Source organism: Pleurodeles waltl, chromosome 6, assembly GCF_031143425.1.
Source record: "Pleurodeles waltl isolate 20211129_DDA chromosome 6, aPleWal1.hap1.20221129, whole genome shotgun sequence".
Classification (NCBI taxonomy): Eukaryota; Metazoa; Chordata; class Amphibia; order Caudata; family Salamandridae; genus Pleurodeles; species Pleurodeles waltl.
In genome coordinates this window covers 1,024,596,183-1,024,610,102 of record NC_090445.1, presented here as the reverse complement: position 1 = coordinate 1,024,610,102, position 13,920 = coordinate 1,024,596,183, and positions in this window count along the sequence as shown.

Genomic DNA, 13,920 nt, shown 5'->3' with positions numbered 1-13,920 from the left:
GGGCGAAGGAGATGCCCGCCTTCTTGGGCGAGCGGGCACGGAGCGAAGGCTGAGGGGCTGTTGGGAGGGCAGAGCTGGTGCGCTGGGTGGCGGCTGTACCTGTTGAGGCGGGGGGCACGGATGCTGCCGCCACCGCTAGGGAGCTCCCTTCCGAGGACGTGTCAGTGTCGCTGGTGTCACCACGGGTCCCCGTTGTGGAGCTCCCCTCGCCCTCCGTATCACTGGTGACCTCGGTGTCTGTAGCATGGCCCACCGGGGCCTTGTGAGTTGCAGCTCCCTCGTGCTCCGATGCCAATTCTCCTCCGCCTGATGATGCTAATGCACACATGCACAAAAAGATAAAGAAAAAGGGTGGGGGGGAGAAATAAAGACAGGTTGAGTGCATGCATTGTCAACACCGTTGTCGGAGAGGACAGACACAGGAGCCTCCAGCACTACGCCGCGCAATCGGGGTACACTACTCAGTACTTGTGACTAGGCCTACAGGTCTATGGACAACAAATGCACACATGGGTGATGCTGGACCATGGATTGCTGTACTTGGCACCCTACAGAGGTGGGGGGCGGGGCACAGGGCCATGCCTAAAGGAGGGGACTACACTACAGAAAGCGCCCTGGCCTAATGTCACCCACAGCCCTCCTCCCCCACCCAGACACCTCCACTGCACGTAGAGATAGCAGAATGTGCTGGTACTCACCCCCTTGTGTCTGCTGTGATGTCCTCACGCACCCATCCAAATCGGGGTAGGCCACTGCCAGGATCCGGGACATCAGGGGGGTCAAGGTACGACTGGCACCCCTCCTACGTTGGGAGGCCATCCCCAGCAGTGACTCGGCGGTCTTCCTGGTCCTGCGGCGGATGTCCTCCCACCTCTTTCGGCAGTGGGTGCCCCGTTTGTTGTGGACCCCCAGGGCCCGGACTTCCTTGTCGATGGCACGCCAAATGTCCACTTTCTGATGGGCGCTGACCTATTTGACATGTACAGGTTGGGAAAGGAAATTTCAAAAAAATTCTGAATGTCAGATGTGAGTTCCCCCCCCTCCCCAACCCTGCCATGTGGCACATGCTCTCATCTGTCGTGCCTTGCACTCCTTATTCGCTCCCCACCCCACCATCTTACATCCACCATACACAACCCAGGCATAGCCCATTCAACGTGCACCCAGTGTACTTACCTGTTGGTCTGGAGGACCGTAGAGTAGCGCATACTGGGGCAGGACCCCATCCACAAGTTTCTCCAACTCTTCTGAAGTGAAGGCAGGGGCCCTTTCCCCAGTCGCAGCAGCCATTGTCTCTTCCAGACCGAGGTCACAGCAGCACTTGCAGTTTAGGTCCTCTCCTGTGGATGATCAGGTCTCGAGTGATTAAGCAGATAGAAAATGGCGGTCATGCCCGCGGCGGTGCGTACCGCCACGGTGCGTACCGCGACCGCCGGCGCACATCGTCATTGGCTCCTGAGACCCATAGGGTGCAATGTTAACCAATGCGCCTTCGCACTGCGGTCTTCGACCGCCTACCGCCACGGTGTGCCACGCCAGCGCGTTGACCTCACATCCCACTGTCACACTTCTCAGGTCAGGCAGCCGCCATTACAAGGGCCCACATGGCTTAATTACTACTGCGTCACACAGGCCTAGGCCTTGCATTGCCACTCATACAAGCCTTTCAATGCATAGCGATTCGTGTACTGTGCAAGCTGGGTGAACGTACCTGTGGGTTGCTTGACTCTGTACTCCATGTTGTCCTTCCTAGGCACCGTCCGCTGGGAATTGCGAGGAGAAGGATGAATCCTCCCGTGTACCGACCGCTGGTGGACCTGTCGACAATGGAAGAACGACATATTATACTTCGATACCGACTTGACCGAGCCACTATACATGAACTGTGTGCCCAGCTGGAGCCAGACCTGATATCCCCCATCCGCCAACCCACAGGAATTCCCCCTCTGGTGCAGCTTATGTCAGTACTCCATTTTTTGGCAAGTGGGTCTTTTCAGACAACAGTGGCCATGTCATCAGGGATGTCTCAGCCTATGTTTTCTAAGGTTTTGTCCAGAGTGTTGTCTGCCCTGATGAAATACATGCGGAGGTACATTGTTTTCCCTGAGGAGGGTGATTTGGCCACTGTGAAGGGTGATTTCTATGCCCTTGGACATATCCCCAACATCATTGGTGCCATTGATGGGACCCATGTGGCTTTAGTACCCCCAAAAGACAATGAGCAGGTGTACAGAAATAGAAAAAATTACCATTCGATGAATGTCCAGGTGGTCTGTTTGGCTGACCAGTACATCTCCCATCTAAATGCCAAGTTCCCTGGGTCAGTGCATGACGCGTATGTCATGCGAAATAGCAGCATCCCTTATGTGATGGAACAGCTACAGAGACACTGTGTGTGGCTAATAGGTGACTCTGGTTACCCCAACCTGCCTTGGCTATTGACCCCAGTGAGGAATCCCCGGACCAGGGTAGAGGAACGGTACAATGAGGCCCATGGGCGAACTAGGAGGATTATAGAACGGATCTTCGGGGTCCTGAAGGCCAGGTTTAGGTGCCTGCATATGACAGGTGGATCCCTAATGTACTCACCAAAGAAGGTGTGTCATATCATCGTGGCCTGCTGTATGCTTCACAATCTTGCATTGCGACGCCAGGTGCCTTTCCTGCAGGAGGATGGTCCAGATGGTGGTGTTGTAGCAGCTGTGGAGCCTGTGGAGAGTGAAGAGGAGGAAGACGACGGGGACGACACGGACAACAGGGACACAGTTATACAACAGTATTTTCAGTAGCACACAGGTAAGAATCACCCACGCCATTTTACATTTACATCTGGCCTCCTGCAACTCTACTTTCTGTGTTTCCCCCCAGTTCCTTTTAACTGATTTTTGACTTTCCCTTCCCTTTTCAGAGCTGTATGACTCACAGCGTGACTTCTGCTTTGTTTGCCCATGGACTAATGCTTATTGACATTGGTGTGTTGTCATCACAATGTAACTGAACATTATTGCACCGTTATGTGTAATACATTTGTTAAGAATACAAGCAGACTCCTGATTTTTGAAGTGCAATTGGTGATTTATTTTAAGTGCTACATATAGGTCCATGATAGTAAAACGGTGATGGGTGGGGGTGGAGTAATGTCCATGGCAGAGTCCAGTTCTCAGTCTCACAGGTGCATTGTCCATATGCCTGTGGAAGGATGGAGCAGGGGCTGTTTAAGGTTTGACAGGGTGACAAGGTGGGACAGTGGGATGACATCAGGGGGTATCTTATGCTGGCGGGGGTCTTGGCATCCTACTCTGTCTTCTTGTGTGATCTCAGGTTCCGCTTGCGGGGTGGTTGATCTTCAGCAGGAGGTGGGGTTCTGGTGGCCTGTCGTTGTGTGGGGGCCTCCTGTCCACTAGCGCCGGCGGAGGTGGTAGGCTGTTCGTGGTCCGGGCTAGTGACAGGGGCCCTTTGGGGTGCCACATGGTCCCGCAATGTGGTGACTATCTGGTTGAGGGCCAGGACGATGGTCCCCATTGCGGAACCGATGTTCCTGAGTTCGTCTCTGAACCCCATGTACCGTTCCTCCTGCTGTGCCTGGATCTCCTGGAACCTGGCCAGTACCGTCGCCATCGTCTCCTGGGAGTGGTGGTATGCTCCCATTATGGTGGTGAGGGCCTCTTGGAGAGTGGGTTCCCTGGGCCGGTCCACCCCCTCTTGCACAGCAGCCCTCCCAGTTCCCCTGTTTCCCCGGGCCTCTGTCCCCTGGACGGTGTGCCCACTACCACTGCCCCCAGGTCCCTGTTGTTGTTGGGGTGGTGGGTCAGCCTGGGTGCCCTGTAGTGGCGGACACACCGCTGATTGACGCGTCCTGGAGACAGAGGCATGGGCCCGCTGGGTGGGAGCTGTGCTGGTATTCCCAGAGGGGGTTGGGTCTGCTGTGGCCTGTGTCTGTGTGTGGGGAGCCGACTGTCCAGAGGTCCCCGATGGTCCGGGCTGGTCATCAGGTTCTAGGTCGACAGAGCTGCTGTCATCACTGGGGGCCTGTTCTGGGGGCGGGATGGACAAATCTGGACCCTCCTGGCCGGTCTGTTGGCGTTCGGGCCCTGCAGGGGTAAAAGAGTATGGTTATTGCTTCTGTGTGTGCCATGGCGTGCGATTTGTGGGTGCCCTTGTCCCCCAGTGCTGGCATTCCCTTGTGGGAGGAGTTGGGAGGGTGGTTTGTGGGGGAGAATGGGTATGTGCAGTGGTCATGCTTAGGTGATGGGTGTCCATGGTTTGTGTTGGCATTCAGGGATTGGTGTTGTGTTGGGTGGGTTGTGCTGGTGAGACATTGGCAGGGTGGATGTGTGCTGGGGGCTTGGGGGTGAGGGTGGGGGTGTGGGTTGGCATGCTGGTGGTTGGGGGGGTGAAGTAGTTGAGATTAGACTTACCAGAGTCCATTCCTCCGCCTACTCCAGCGAGGCCCTCAGGATGCAGGATGTTCAAGACCTCTTGCTCCCATGCTGTGAATTCGGGTGGAGTGGGTGGGGGTCCGCCGCCAGTCTTCTGCACAGCGATGTTGTGTCTTGACACCATCGACCGCACCTTCCCCCGTAGGTCGTTCCAGCGCTTTCGGATGTCTTCCCGGTTTCTGGGATGCTGTCCCACAGCATTGACCCTGTCGACGATCCTTTGCCATAGCTCCGCCTTCCTGGCTATTGTGGTGTGCTGCACCTGTGTGCCGAAGAGCTGGGGCTCTACCCTAATTATTTCCTCCACCATGACCCTGAGTTCTTGGTCCGAGAACCTGGGGTGTCTTTGGGGTGCCATGGGGTGGTGTGGATGAGGTGTGGGGTGGTGTTTGTGGTGATGTGAGTGGTGGTGTGTGGTGATGTGTGTGTGGATGTGGTATAAGTGATGATGTTGGGTTCCTGTGTGTGTTGTGGTTTGCGTTCCCTGTGCTCTCTCTCTGTGTATTGCGCCTTGTCTCTGCATTTCGATTTGGGGGGGTTTGTGGGTGATGTGGGTGTGTGTTTTATATGGTGATGGGTGTGTGGGAGTGGTGTGTGTATGTGTCTCAGGTGTGTGTATTTTGAATTGTCCAATGTGACTGTGTTTTGTATGGGTGTGTGTATTTTGAGCGCGGCGGTGTGTACCGCCAACGGAATACCGCGGTTGAAAGACCGCCGCGTGGATTGGTGGGTCGTAATGGCATGGGCGTGTTTGTGTTGGCGTGACGGTGGAGGTTTGGTCATCTCCAGTTTATCGCTGACCGCTGATGAGGCGACCTTCCGTGGATGTCGGGTTTTTGGCGGTTTGGCAGTTGTGGGTCAGAATGACTGTGGCGGTTTACCGCGGCGGTAGAATGGCGGTCTTCTGACCGGCGGTAAGAGCCTTTTACCGCCGAGGTCAGAATGACCCCCTTAGTGTCTGCATGACAAACTGAACTAATCGTCTATATGTAGCCGTTAAGTCTGTATATAAACGACAAACTTCAACCACTGCCAATTGAGCAACCGCAGGATGAGGTGTATATGTAGCCAATAAAGGCCAGGTAGGACCATCATTACTCAGCGGACCTAACCTAACTTGTGCAACTGTGTGTGGGAGGGCGCCATCAAGCCAATTATGGTGTTCTTGATAAGATAGAGGTATTTCTAAGTAAGCGTAAGCCCTGTATTGTCCAGGGACATTCGCAACAGTGTATTCGTGAAAAGTATTTGTACCCCCATCCACTGCTGGAAATCCGACCCAAGAATAAAAAAGTTCAGTTCTATAGGCTGCATGGGCGTCCACCACAAAAGTGACTGGACCCCCCTGGACCGTCAGTCCATGTGCCAACAGATGTCCTGTGAGCGGTTGACGCATATTGATTGCTATATTCACTACATTAGGATTCGCCATTTGTAAAAAATAGCTCTAGGTCAGAGAAGGCACACCAATATCGGGGTTTTCCATTTAAAGTTCAAGCTTGAACAACCAACCACTAAGCAATAGGTAGCACCTATCCCGTGGCGGCGGAAACCCTCAGCCCCACGGACGTCTCCGCATACGGAACCGAGGAATCAAAATATATATGAGACCAAGAGAGTCAGTCGGACCTAAACATTAGAGCCAGACCAAACGTTGGCGGCACCATGTCGCGTTAGCACTCATTATCCTAAATGAGACTACTGGATTTCTAGGCAGCAGGATCGATAACGGTGTGGGGGACTGAGTCTGACCCACGTGTAAGGAACTCTGTCACCCTAAATCCGGTTTTGCTCCGGCTAACTAGCAGTGCCTCATTTCTCCCATGAGGAAGAAATGATTTGGCAGCCGAGCGCATGACATCTTTGGAACTTCTCAGGGAAGTCATGGTCACTCAGATCCAAACCTACTCTCTTATTTCCAATATGATCTCATATACAAATGACAAAGACAGTATAAGTTTTATATAATGTTTTAATAAAACAACTGTATTTTAGATATTAAGGCGTGAGCCGCAATAACCAGAACAATACAACACAGTAGGATTGAAATAGTCACCAGGAGAGTAAAACATAAGAACAAAGCTATCATATTGTCTAACAGTTTCTACTCTCCCTCTGCTTGTTCTATTTAGAGCACAGCATGTTAAGCTTCTAGCTTGCCTGTCAGAATCACTGTGGAGACATCAGCCCTCATACCTGAGCAAAGACCTGTGATCTTGGTTCAGCATCTGCAACGAGGCAGTCAGCGTCTAGTTGTGATTCCCTGGTCGGAATCTCCCTCTTGCGTGTATTGGGACAAGGAAGTGATTTTATAACTAACATGTCATCGTGATCACAAAATGTCCCTACGCAGGAATGCCAAGTCTAAACTCCTACCACGTCTATCGGCAATGTACCAGACTGTATCCTTGACTGAAGCACAGAGTAAATATGTTATGGAGAACTCCAGTGCTGAAGTAGGCAAAACAGTGTGATATGAATAAAAAAACAACACCGTAGAACTGGCTATTTGAAAAATAACAGTACGAAGCCTAATAAAAAGCATGTAGAGCAAAGTGCACAGAGGCTCTAAGCTGTCAGCAAATGAATAAAATATATTCAGGGCAAAGTGCACAAAGGCCTAAAGCCTGAAGCTAAAGCGCAATGAATACGTAAAACTGACCACACTACAATATATTATTTTTTTAAACATTCATCTTGCCAGTGTCGACTGGATTGTTCTAGGATTCGCAGCCTTTGGCTACAAATTCAATTTCAACAAAAATAAAATAGCCTTTCTAAGTGTATTGTTTCTGGGATATGAGCTATCAAATGAGGGCAAGAGCCTCACCATGCACTTTTTAGAAAATTGTGCTCAACTTCAACAACAAAACACTATCAAGAAACTGCAGTCTTTACTTGGTTTCTTTAACTTTGCCAACATTTACATTCCAGAATATGCACAATGCATCAAATCAATCTATAATTTAATTCACCCAGATTTCTCAAGCAGACACTTGAACACATGTGCATCCTTAGAGGATTGCAACAAGACATGCTAGAAGCAAAACACTTACACACAAGTGACAACAAAACAAATTTGGTCATCAGAATAATTGCTGGTGCCATTGGGTTCACCTATGTCACCTTTAATGAGCGTGACAAGGTACCCATAGCAGATAAATAACATTTATACTTCAATGCAATTGGGGGCCACTAGCCCAAGGGAAATGCATTATTGTCATTACCCCTGTGCCAGCTCTAGAGGCAATCACCAAAGCAAGTGTTCCCAATGCTAAAGCATTACATTGACGTTGTATCAATGGGCAACCTCCTTGACAGCCACTGATGTTGATTACATCTTTGACCCAAAACTTCAAACTCAAGAATTTCTCAAATGAGAACAGGAGTACCCTGCACCTTTCAACATCTTGCCACTTGACAGATACCACACTGTCATTTGCACTGATGGTTCAGCACAACCAGCTGTAGGTATAAAACATCAATAATCAGCTGCTTGCACAGTTGTAAGTGGAGTGATGAATGATGGTGTATTCCACCATCAGAATACCTACACGCAGACCCTTGGGGACTGCACAGCACAGTTGGCTGAGCTTAAAACTCTCATTTTGGCACTGGAGCATACGGATCTAGGACACCTCACATTGATTGTGTGTGAAACGTACTACTGTGTCCAGGCCTATAATTATTATCTTAATCATTGGTGGTTGAACGGTTTCCAAGACTCAAAGGGGAATACCATAAAACACTAAACTCTGTGGGGGAGGATGGCTGATCTTAAGGATAAGCTACCAGATGGCCATGTAGAACATACATTGGCCCACCGACGTGTAGGAGTATACATTATTGGAAACACTTTGGCTGATGAAGTGGCCAAATCCACAGTAGCTTTAGCTTCTATTGTTGCAGTGACTTGTTCTCACACAAGATTGGATAGTGAAATTCAGGCTGCCGTGAAAGCTTCGGCTCAGTGTAAGCCTCTTCCAAAAGCATTTCCTACTAAATATTCCTACCACATCAGTGCACAGAATGTTGCCTTTGCCACAATTACTGGGGTGGGAGATCAAGTGATCACCAACCAAGACCAGAGATTAGATCTCATTAAAGAAGTGCAAGAGGGTGTCACATCTGCTCAAGCTGGTGTCGCGGCCACAGTATCACTCCTGCAGAAACACTTCTTGTGACCTGGACTATAAAAAAAGACCAAGCAATATGTCCTTTGTTGTGACATTTGCCAGCAAATTTAGGACTCAAACATCAAACTCCCACCGCAGATAGCCCTCTTAGTGTCCGATAGGCCACTGCAAGGTGTCTACCTGGACCTTACAACCTGTTGGTGTATACAAATGCATCTTAGTCACTGTTGATTCTTGTCCTAGATTCCTGTGAGTATCGCCACACTGGTCCGCTGATACTCAACTGTTATAAAAGACATGCTAGTCTTTATCCGTACATATGTGGTTGCAGCATTCCACTCATGGCAGAGCCCTGCCTTTGCCTCTAGGGCATTCAGGGATACCATGAGGACGATGAGGTTTGAACTTCATTACTCTTCCCCATTTCATCCAAAGGGAAATTCTGTTGTGGAGAGGAGGAATCGTGACATAAAGAAGCCCTTCACATCTAGAGTATTAGGTTCAGGCTGCACTTGGCTTCATCATCTATATGGGGTCAAGAGAGCTCTGAATTATCTGCCTAAACACTTCTTGGGAGGATGCACTCCTTATGGGGTCCTCTTTGGGATACCAATGTATGTCCCAGATCTAGATGGCCCTGGTATGGTGGCAGCAGACTCACTTTTTGCCATAAATGAACATCTCACTGTCTTACACGAGCTTCAATAATTTTGTGACAATAATTCATCTACCACTGCTTGCACACTCAGAAAAGGGGATTTGCCAACAACTTCTACAGGCTGGATTCCTAAAGTTGTGGATCTGGTTTGTGAGAAGATTGCTGTGAAGAAGGAATTTGGACCATCCTATAGAGCTCCAGTCCCAGTCCTGTGAATTCAAGGCACCAGAACTGCCATTCTACTAACTCTGCAAGGTGTGAAAGGGAACAGATTAGTCTCCATCGACAACATCAAATTGCACCGTGTGGCTGATCCTGCTCAGTAGACCGAGAGGTCCTGTGGGTAGTCTCCGGTCCCCTTTCACTACCCAACAGGACATAACTCTTCAAAGAAGAAAAAACAACACTTTTTAGTGTACCAGCAAGTTCAACAATGCTACAAATGCCTCATTGAGCATGGAGAGGGCAGAAAAATGAGCTTCTGCTCATTCCTGTTACCACTTCATGGACAGGAACTGCACCAGATATGGCTGTTTTCTACTCTAATGCAACGCAAATTGATGACACCGTCTACTATGAACCTCCACGCAAAGTGGATCCATCCACTAGTAATGCACCGGCTCCTGTTTTTGCAGAGACTGCTTCTGGTTATGATGAATTTTCTATATGAACACAGTAAATTATAGGGAAATGTTCTGTTATAATAATTAGGGACATTACTATCTGCACTGAGCAACTAAACATAGATCAGTATTTTACATACAATGGGAACACTGTTCAACCCCACCTCTAGGAAGCCCCAAAATATATGTAGACACATTTGCGTAATTTTATGGGGGTGACACTACAAATACAGAGTCATAATATTTCAAATTACCACCATCTACAATGCAGAAAATTATTCTAACTGACACCAAATTAATTTATTCAGATTCCTTTGTTTCCCAACTTGCTGTTGAAGGTTATGAATAATGGAAAAGCACTATTAATGTGAAAAGTGTATGGGAAACACAATATTGGCAAATCCAGGGTAGGGAAGCTTTGTTTAGAACATGCCCTATTCCTGTTCAAATAATATTTTTAAATGTTACGGTTCAATAAACATGCTGCCTAGGAATAGCAAAAATGAAGGAAATTAATGTGCCCAGAATCCCCACACCAACCAAATTCACCAATTGGCAATCATTCCTAAATGTCACCAAGGAAGATTTAAATGCGTGGGTGCAGGATGGTACCTATAATTCCACACTTTCAAGTCCTGGCGGGTGTTTATTGTGGTCAATAGACACAAATGGGTGTCAGACACATTTTGTTAATTCCTACGGGTGTTTCAAGCTTAGCCGGCTGGACCCTGGCTATGTCTCAGGTAAACACTCGGTATGGTTACAACATACATTGTGGGTAAACTGTGCCAACAATGGTTACGCACTAACACCTTAGCTGCGGTTAAAGAACATCTAAGTCTCCAATCAGGGAAAATAGACTTGCAAGATTTCTTGCTGGGTCCAATAAAACCACGCTATGAATGATTCTTATATGCCATATACATGAAATCTGGAAGCACTCTCAAATGGAAGAGACTGCGGGGCATATTTATACTCTGTTTGCGCCAAATATGTGTCAAAAATCTTGACGCACATTTAGTGCAAACCTTGTCCCATATTTATACTTTGACGCCCGACCCCGCGAACGTCAAAAATCCTCTGTGTGCATAATGTTTTGGATGCGGGAAACCGCCTTGCGTTATTGACATGCAAGGTAGGCGATCCCGTCCAAAAAATGACTTTAAGGCCTTTGTCTCTGACCATGGAAGCAGTCCAGAGGTGCCCTTCCCTGCCCCCAGGGACACCCCCTGCCACCCTCGCCCACCCCTGGAGGACACCCATGGATGGGGGGACCCATCCCAGGTAAGTACAGGTAAGCTGAGGTAAGTATTTCTTTTTTAAGTGCCATAGGGGGGCCTAAATGCCCCCGACATGCCACTCTGCCCAATGACCATGCCCAGGGGACAAAAGTCGCCAGGGCATGGCCATTGGGCAGGGGGGCATGACCCCTGTCTTTGCTAAGACAGGAGTCATTTCAATGGGAGTTGTGCATCAAAAAATATCACAAGTCCGGTTTGAGCCATTATTTTTTACTCAAACCTGACTTTCACCATTTTTTGATGCACAATCCCCATTTTCCCCTACGCCGGCGCTGCCTGGTTTGAGTCATTTTTTTAACGTCAATCCTTAAATAAGGCACCATCATGGTAGGAATGGCGTTAACCGGCGGTACATTTTTTGATGCAAACCAGCGCCGGCGCTGGTTTTTGTCAAAATTTATTAATATGGGCCAGCACGTTTAACGCAGATAGATAAGGAAAATATGGAAAAGGATTTAGCTGTTGTCGATAATGAATACTCTGCCCAAAAATATACACACTTAGGGCCAGATGTATCAAACGTTTTTGCATTCGCAAATGGTGCGAATCGCAGAAATCAGCCGTTTGCGAATGCAAAAATATGTTTTGCGATGTATGAAAAGGCATTCGCATGCCAAAAACAAGGAATCGCAAAAATTTCAATTTTTAGCAAAGCAACATGGTTTTGAGTATCGCAATTTGCGACATGAAAAACAGAATCGCTATTTGCATATCGCAAATTACGAGCTCGAATAGCGACTCGCAAATACAGATTCGGTATTTCTTGTCGCAAATTGCAATATGCCGATTGCGACTCGCAAAACCATGTCGCTATGCGATGCATCAAAAAATTGCAAATTGCGAATATTCGCAGAATGGCCTTTTGCACATGCAATTTACCACGGATTGAAACCAGGTGGTAACCAGGTGCAACCCCTACAAAGAGGCCCAGAATGCCTTAGCCTTTTTTCCACACTCTACGTCATGGCGAGGAGAATGAGGATCTTGGAAGGTTTGAGGAGAGGGAGGAGGAGACAGGAGCGCATTTTCAGAGTGCGCATTACCCTTTTTGACCACACTGAGGAGGAAATATTTGTACAGGTTGAGCCCAGCCATGATACTTGACCTGATAGCTGAGCTACAACCCATACTGCAGCGCACAACACAGAGGACCAATAGCATACCCACCCATGTGCAGGTATTATGCTCCCTGCACCTACTTGCTTCAGGGAGCTATAAAGGGGTCATAGCAGCAGCTGGCGGGGTATCACAGAGTGCCCTCTCTAGATTTTTCAATGCATTTCTTAATGCGATGCTGAGCAGGATACACCAGTACATCAGATTCCCCCACACCCCACAGGAAATATAGCAGACAAAAATCGATTTCTACCAGATAGCACAGTTCCCCCATGTCCTAGGTGCCATAGATGGGACACATGCTGCAATCTGTCCACCATTGACCACAGAGTATGTGTACTGCAACCGTAAAAACCAACATTCAGTGAACATACAGGTGATATGCAATGCCTCCTACATCACAACTGATCTTGTGGCCAGGTACCCAGGGAGCACACATGATTCGTACATCTTTCGCCACAGCGGGATTCACACAAGACTGCTAGCTGGGGAAATTGATGAAGGATATCTACTAGGTAATTTGCAACTTTACAATGTTGCATTGATGGCAGTGTGACGTCAGATGGCACAGCTACTTGTTATACCCTCTGTTCCTTCCAGGAGACAGTGCCTACACAGTGCGCACCTACATGATGACAGCCTACCTAAATCCTGCAACACCAGCAGAGTGGAGACACAATTCAGCACACAGGGCAACCCGCAATGTGGTGGAGTGCACCGTTGGCCTGCTGAAGAGTCGCTTCCGGTGCATCCACAAAAGTGGAGGGGCACCACAGTACAGTCCGGACACTACCTGTAGAATAGTGGCCACATGTACGATCTTGCACAATATAGCTACCACCAGGGCCATACCTGTGGAAATATCGGAGCCAGACTCAGATGAGGGTGATGATCCCATACCACCCCTACGGCCAGCAGTCAGGACCAGTTCAGCAGAGGGCAGGCAAAGGTGTGCTGACATCACGCACAACCATTTCAGATGTAAGTAATGACAACACCACCTCTCTGACATGTATTCCGGCAGTTAGCACCTTTATTACCTTGACTTCAGGTAAGCCATTAACAATGTCACACTATTATCATCATAGTTTTAGTGTATTGCTACATGTGAAGGTAGTCCCCTGTAGCCCTCAATGTCACTTCTTACGATCACGCATTCCACCTGAGTGTGCAGTGGCCTCGCCGGCACCTCTTGTATCAGGCTCACAGGCAGTACTGTGCCTGGCACTGCGATGCCTAGGATCCATTACGGGGACTGCAAGACTGCTGAGGCTAGATCACTCCTTAGTATCCCCAAAACCCAGTTTGCTGGGTGTAGCACTGTGTGCTGTCAGCATAGCATCCAGAACGTTGGTTATTTGCACCAATCCCTGTGCAACGTCCCTACTGCTATGTGCTGCCTCCACCTGTGCAGCCACAGCACGCCGTGATATCAGGGCAGTTGATGTAGCAAGATGATTTACGGATCTGCAAAAGCCATTGAACATTCCCATGTATTGCCGTTCGCGCCTGCAGTGGCTCTCACGCTCATGCCGGATCTCAGTACAGAGTTCCTTGATGGCATTTGTCAGTTCCTTTGTGCTATCTGCAGCTGTTTGCTGTCCCTCATGCAACTTGCAGCTGTTTGCATTCAGAGACTCCAACTGT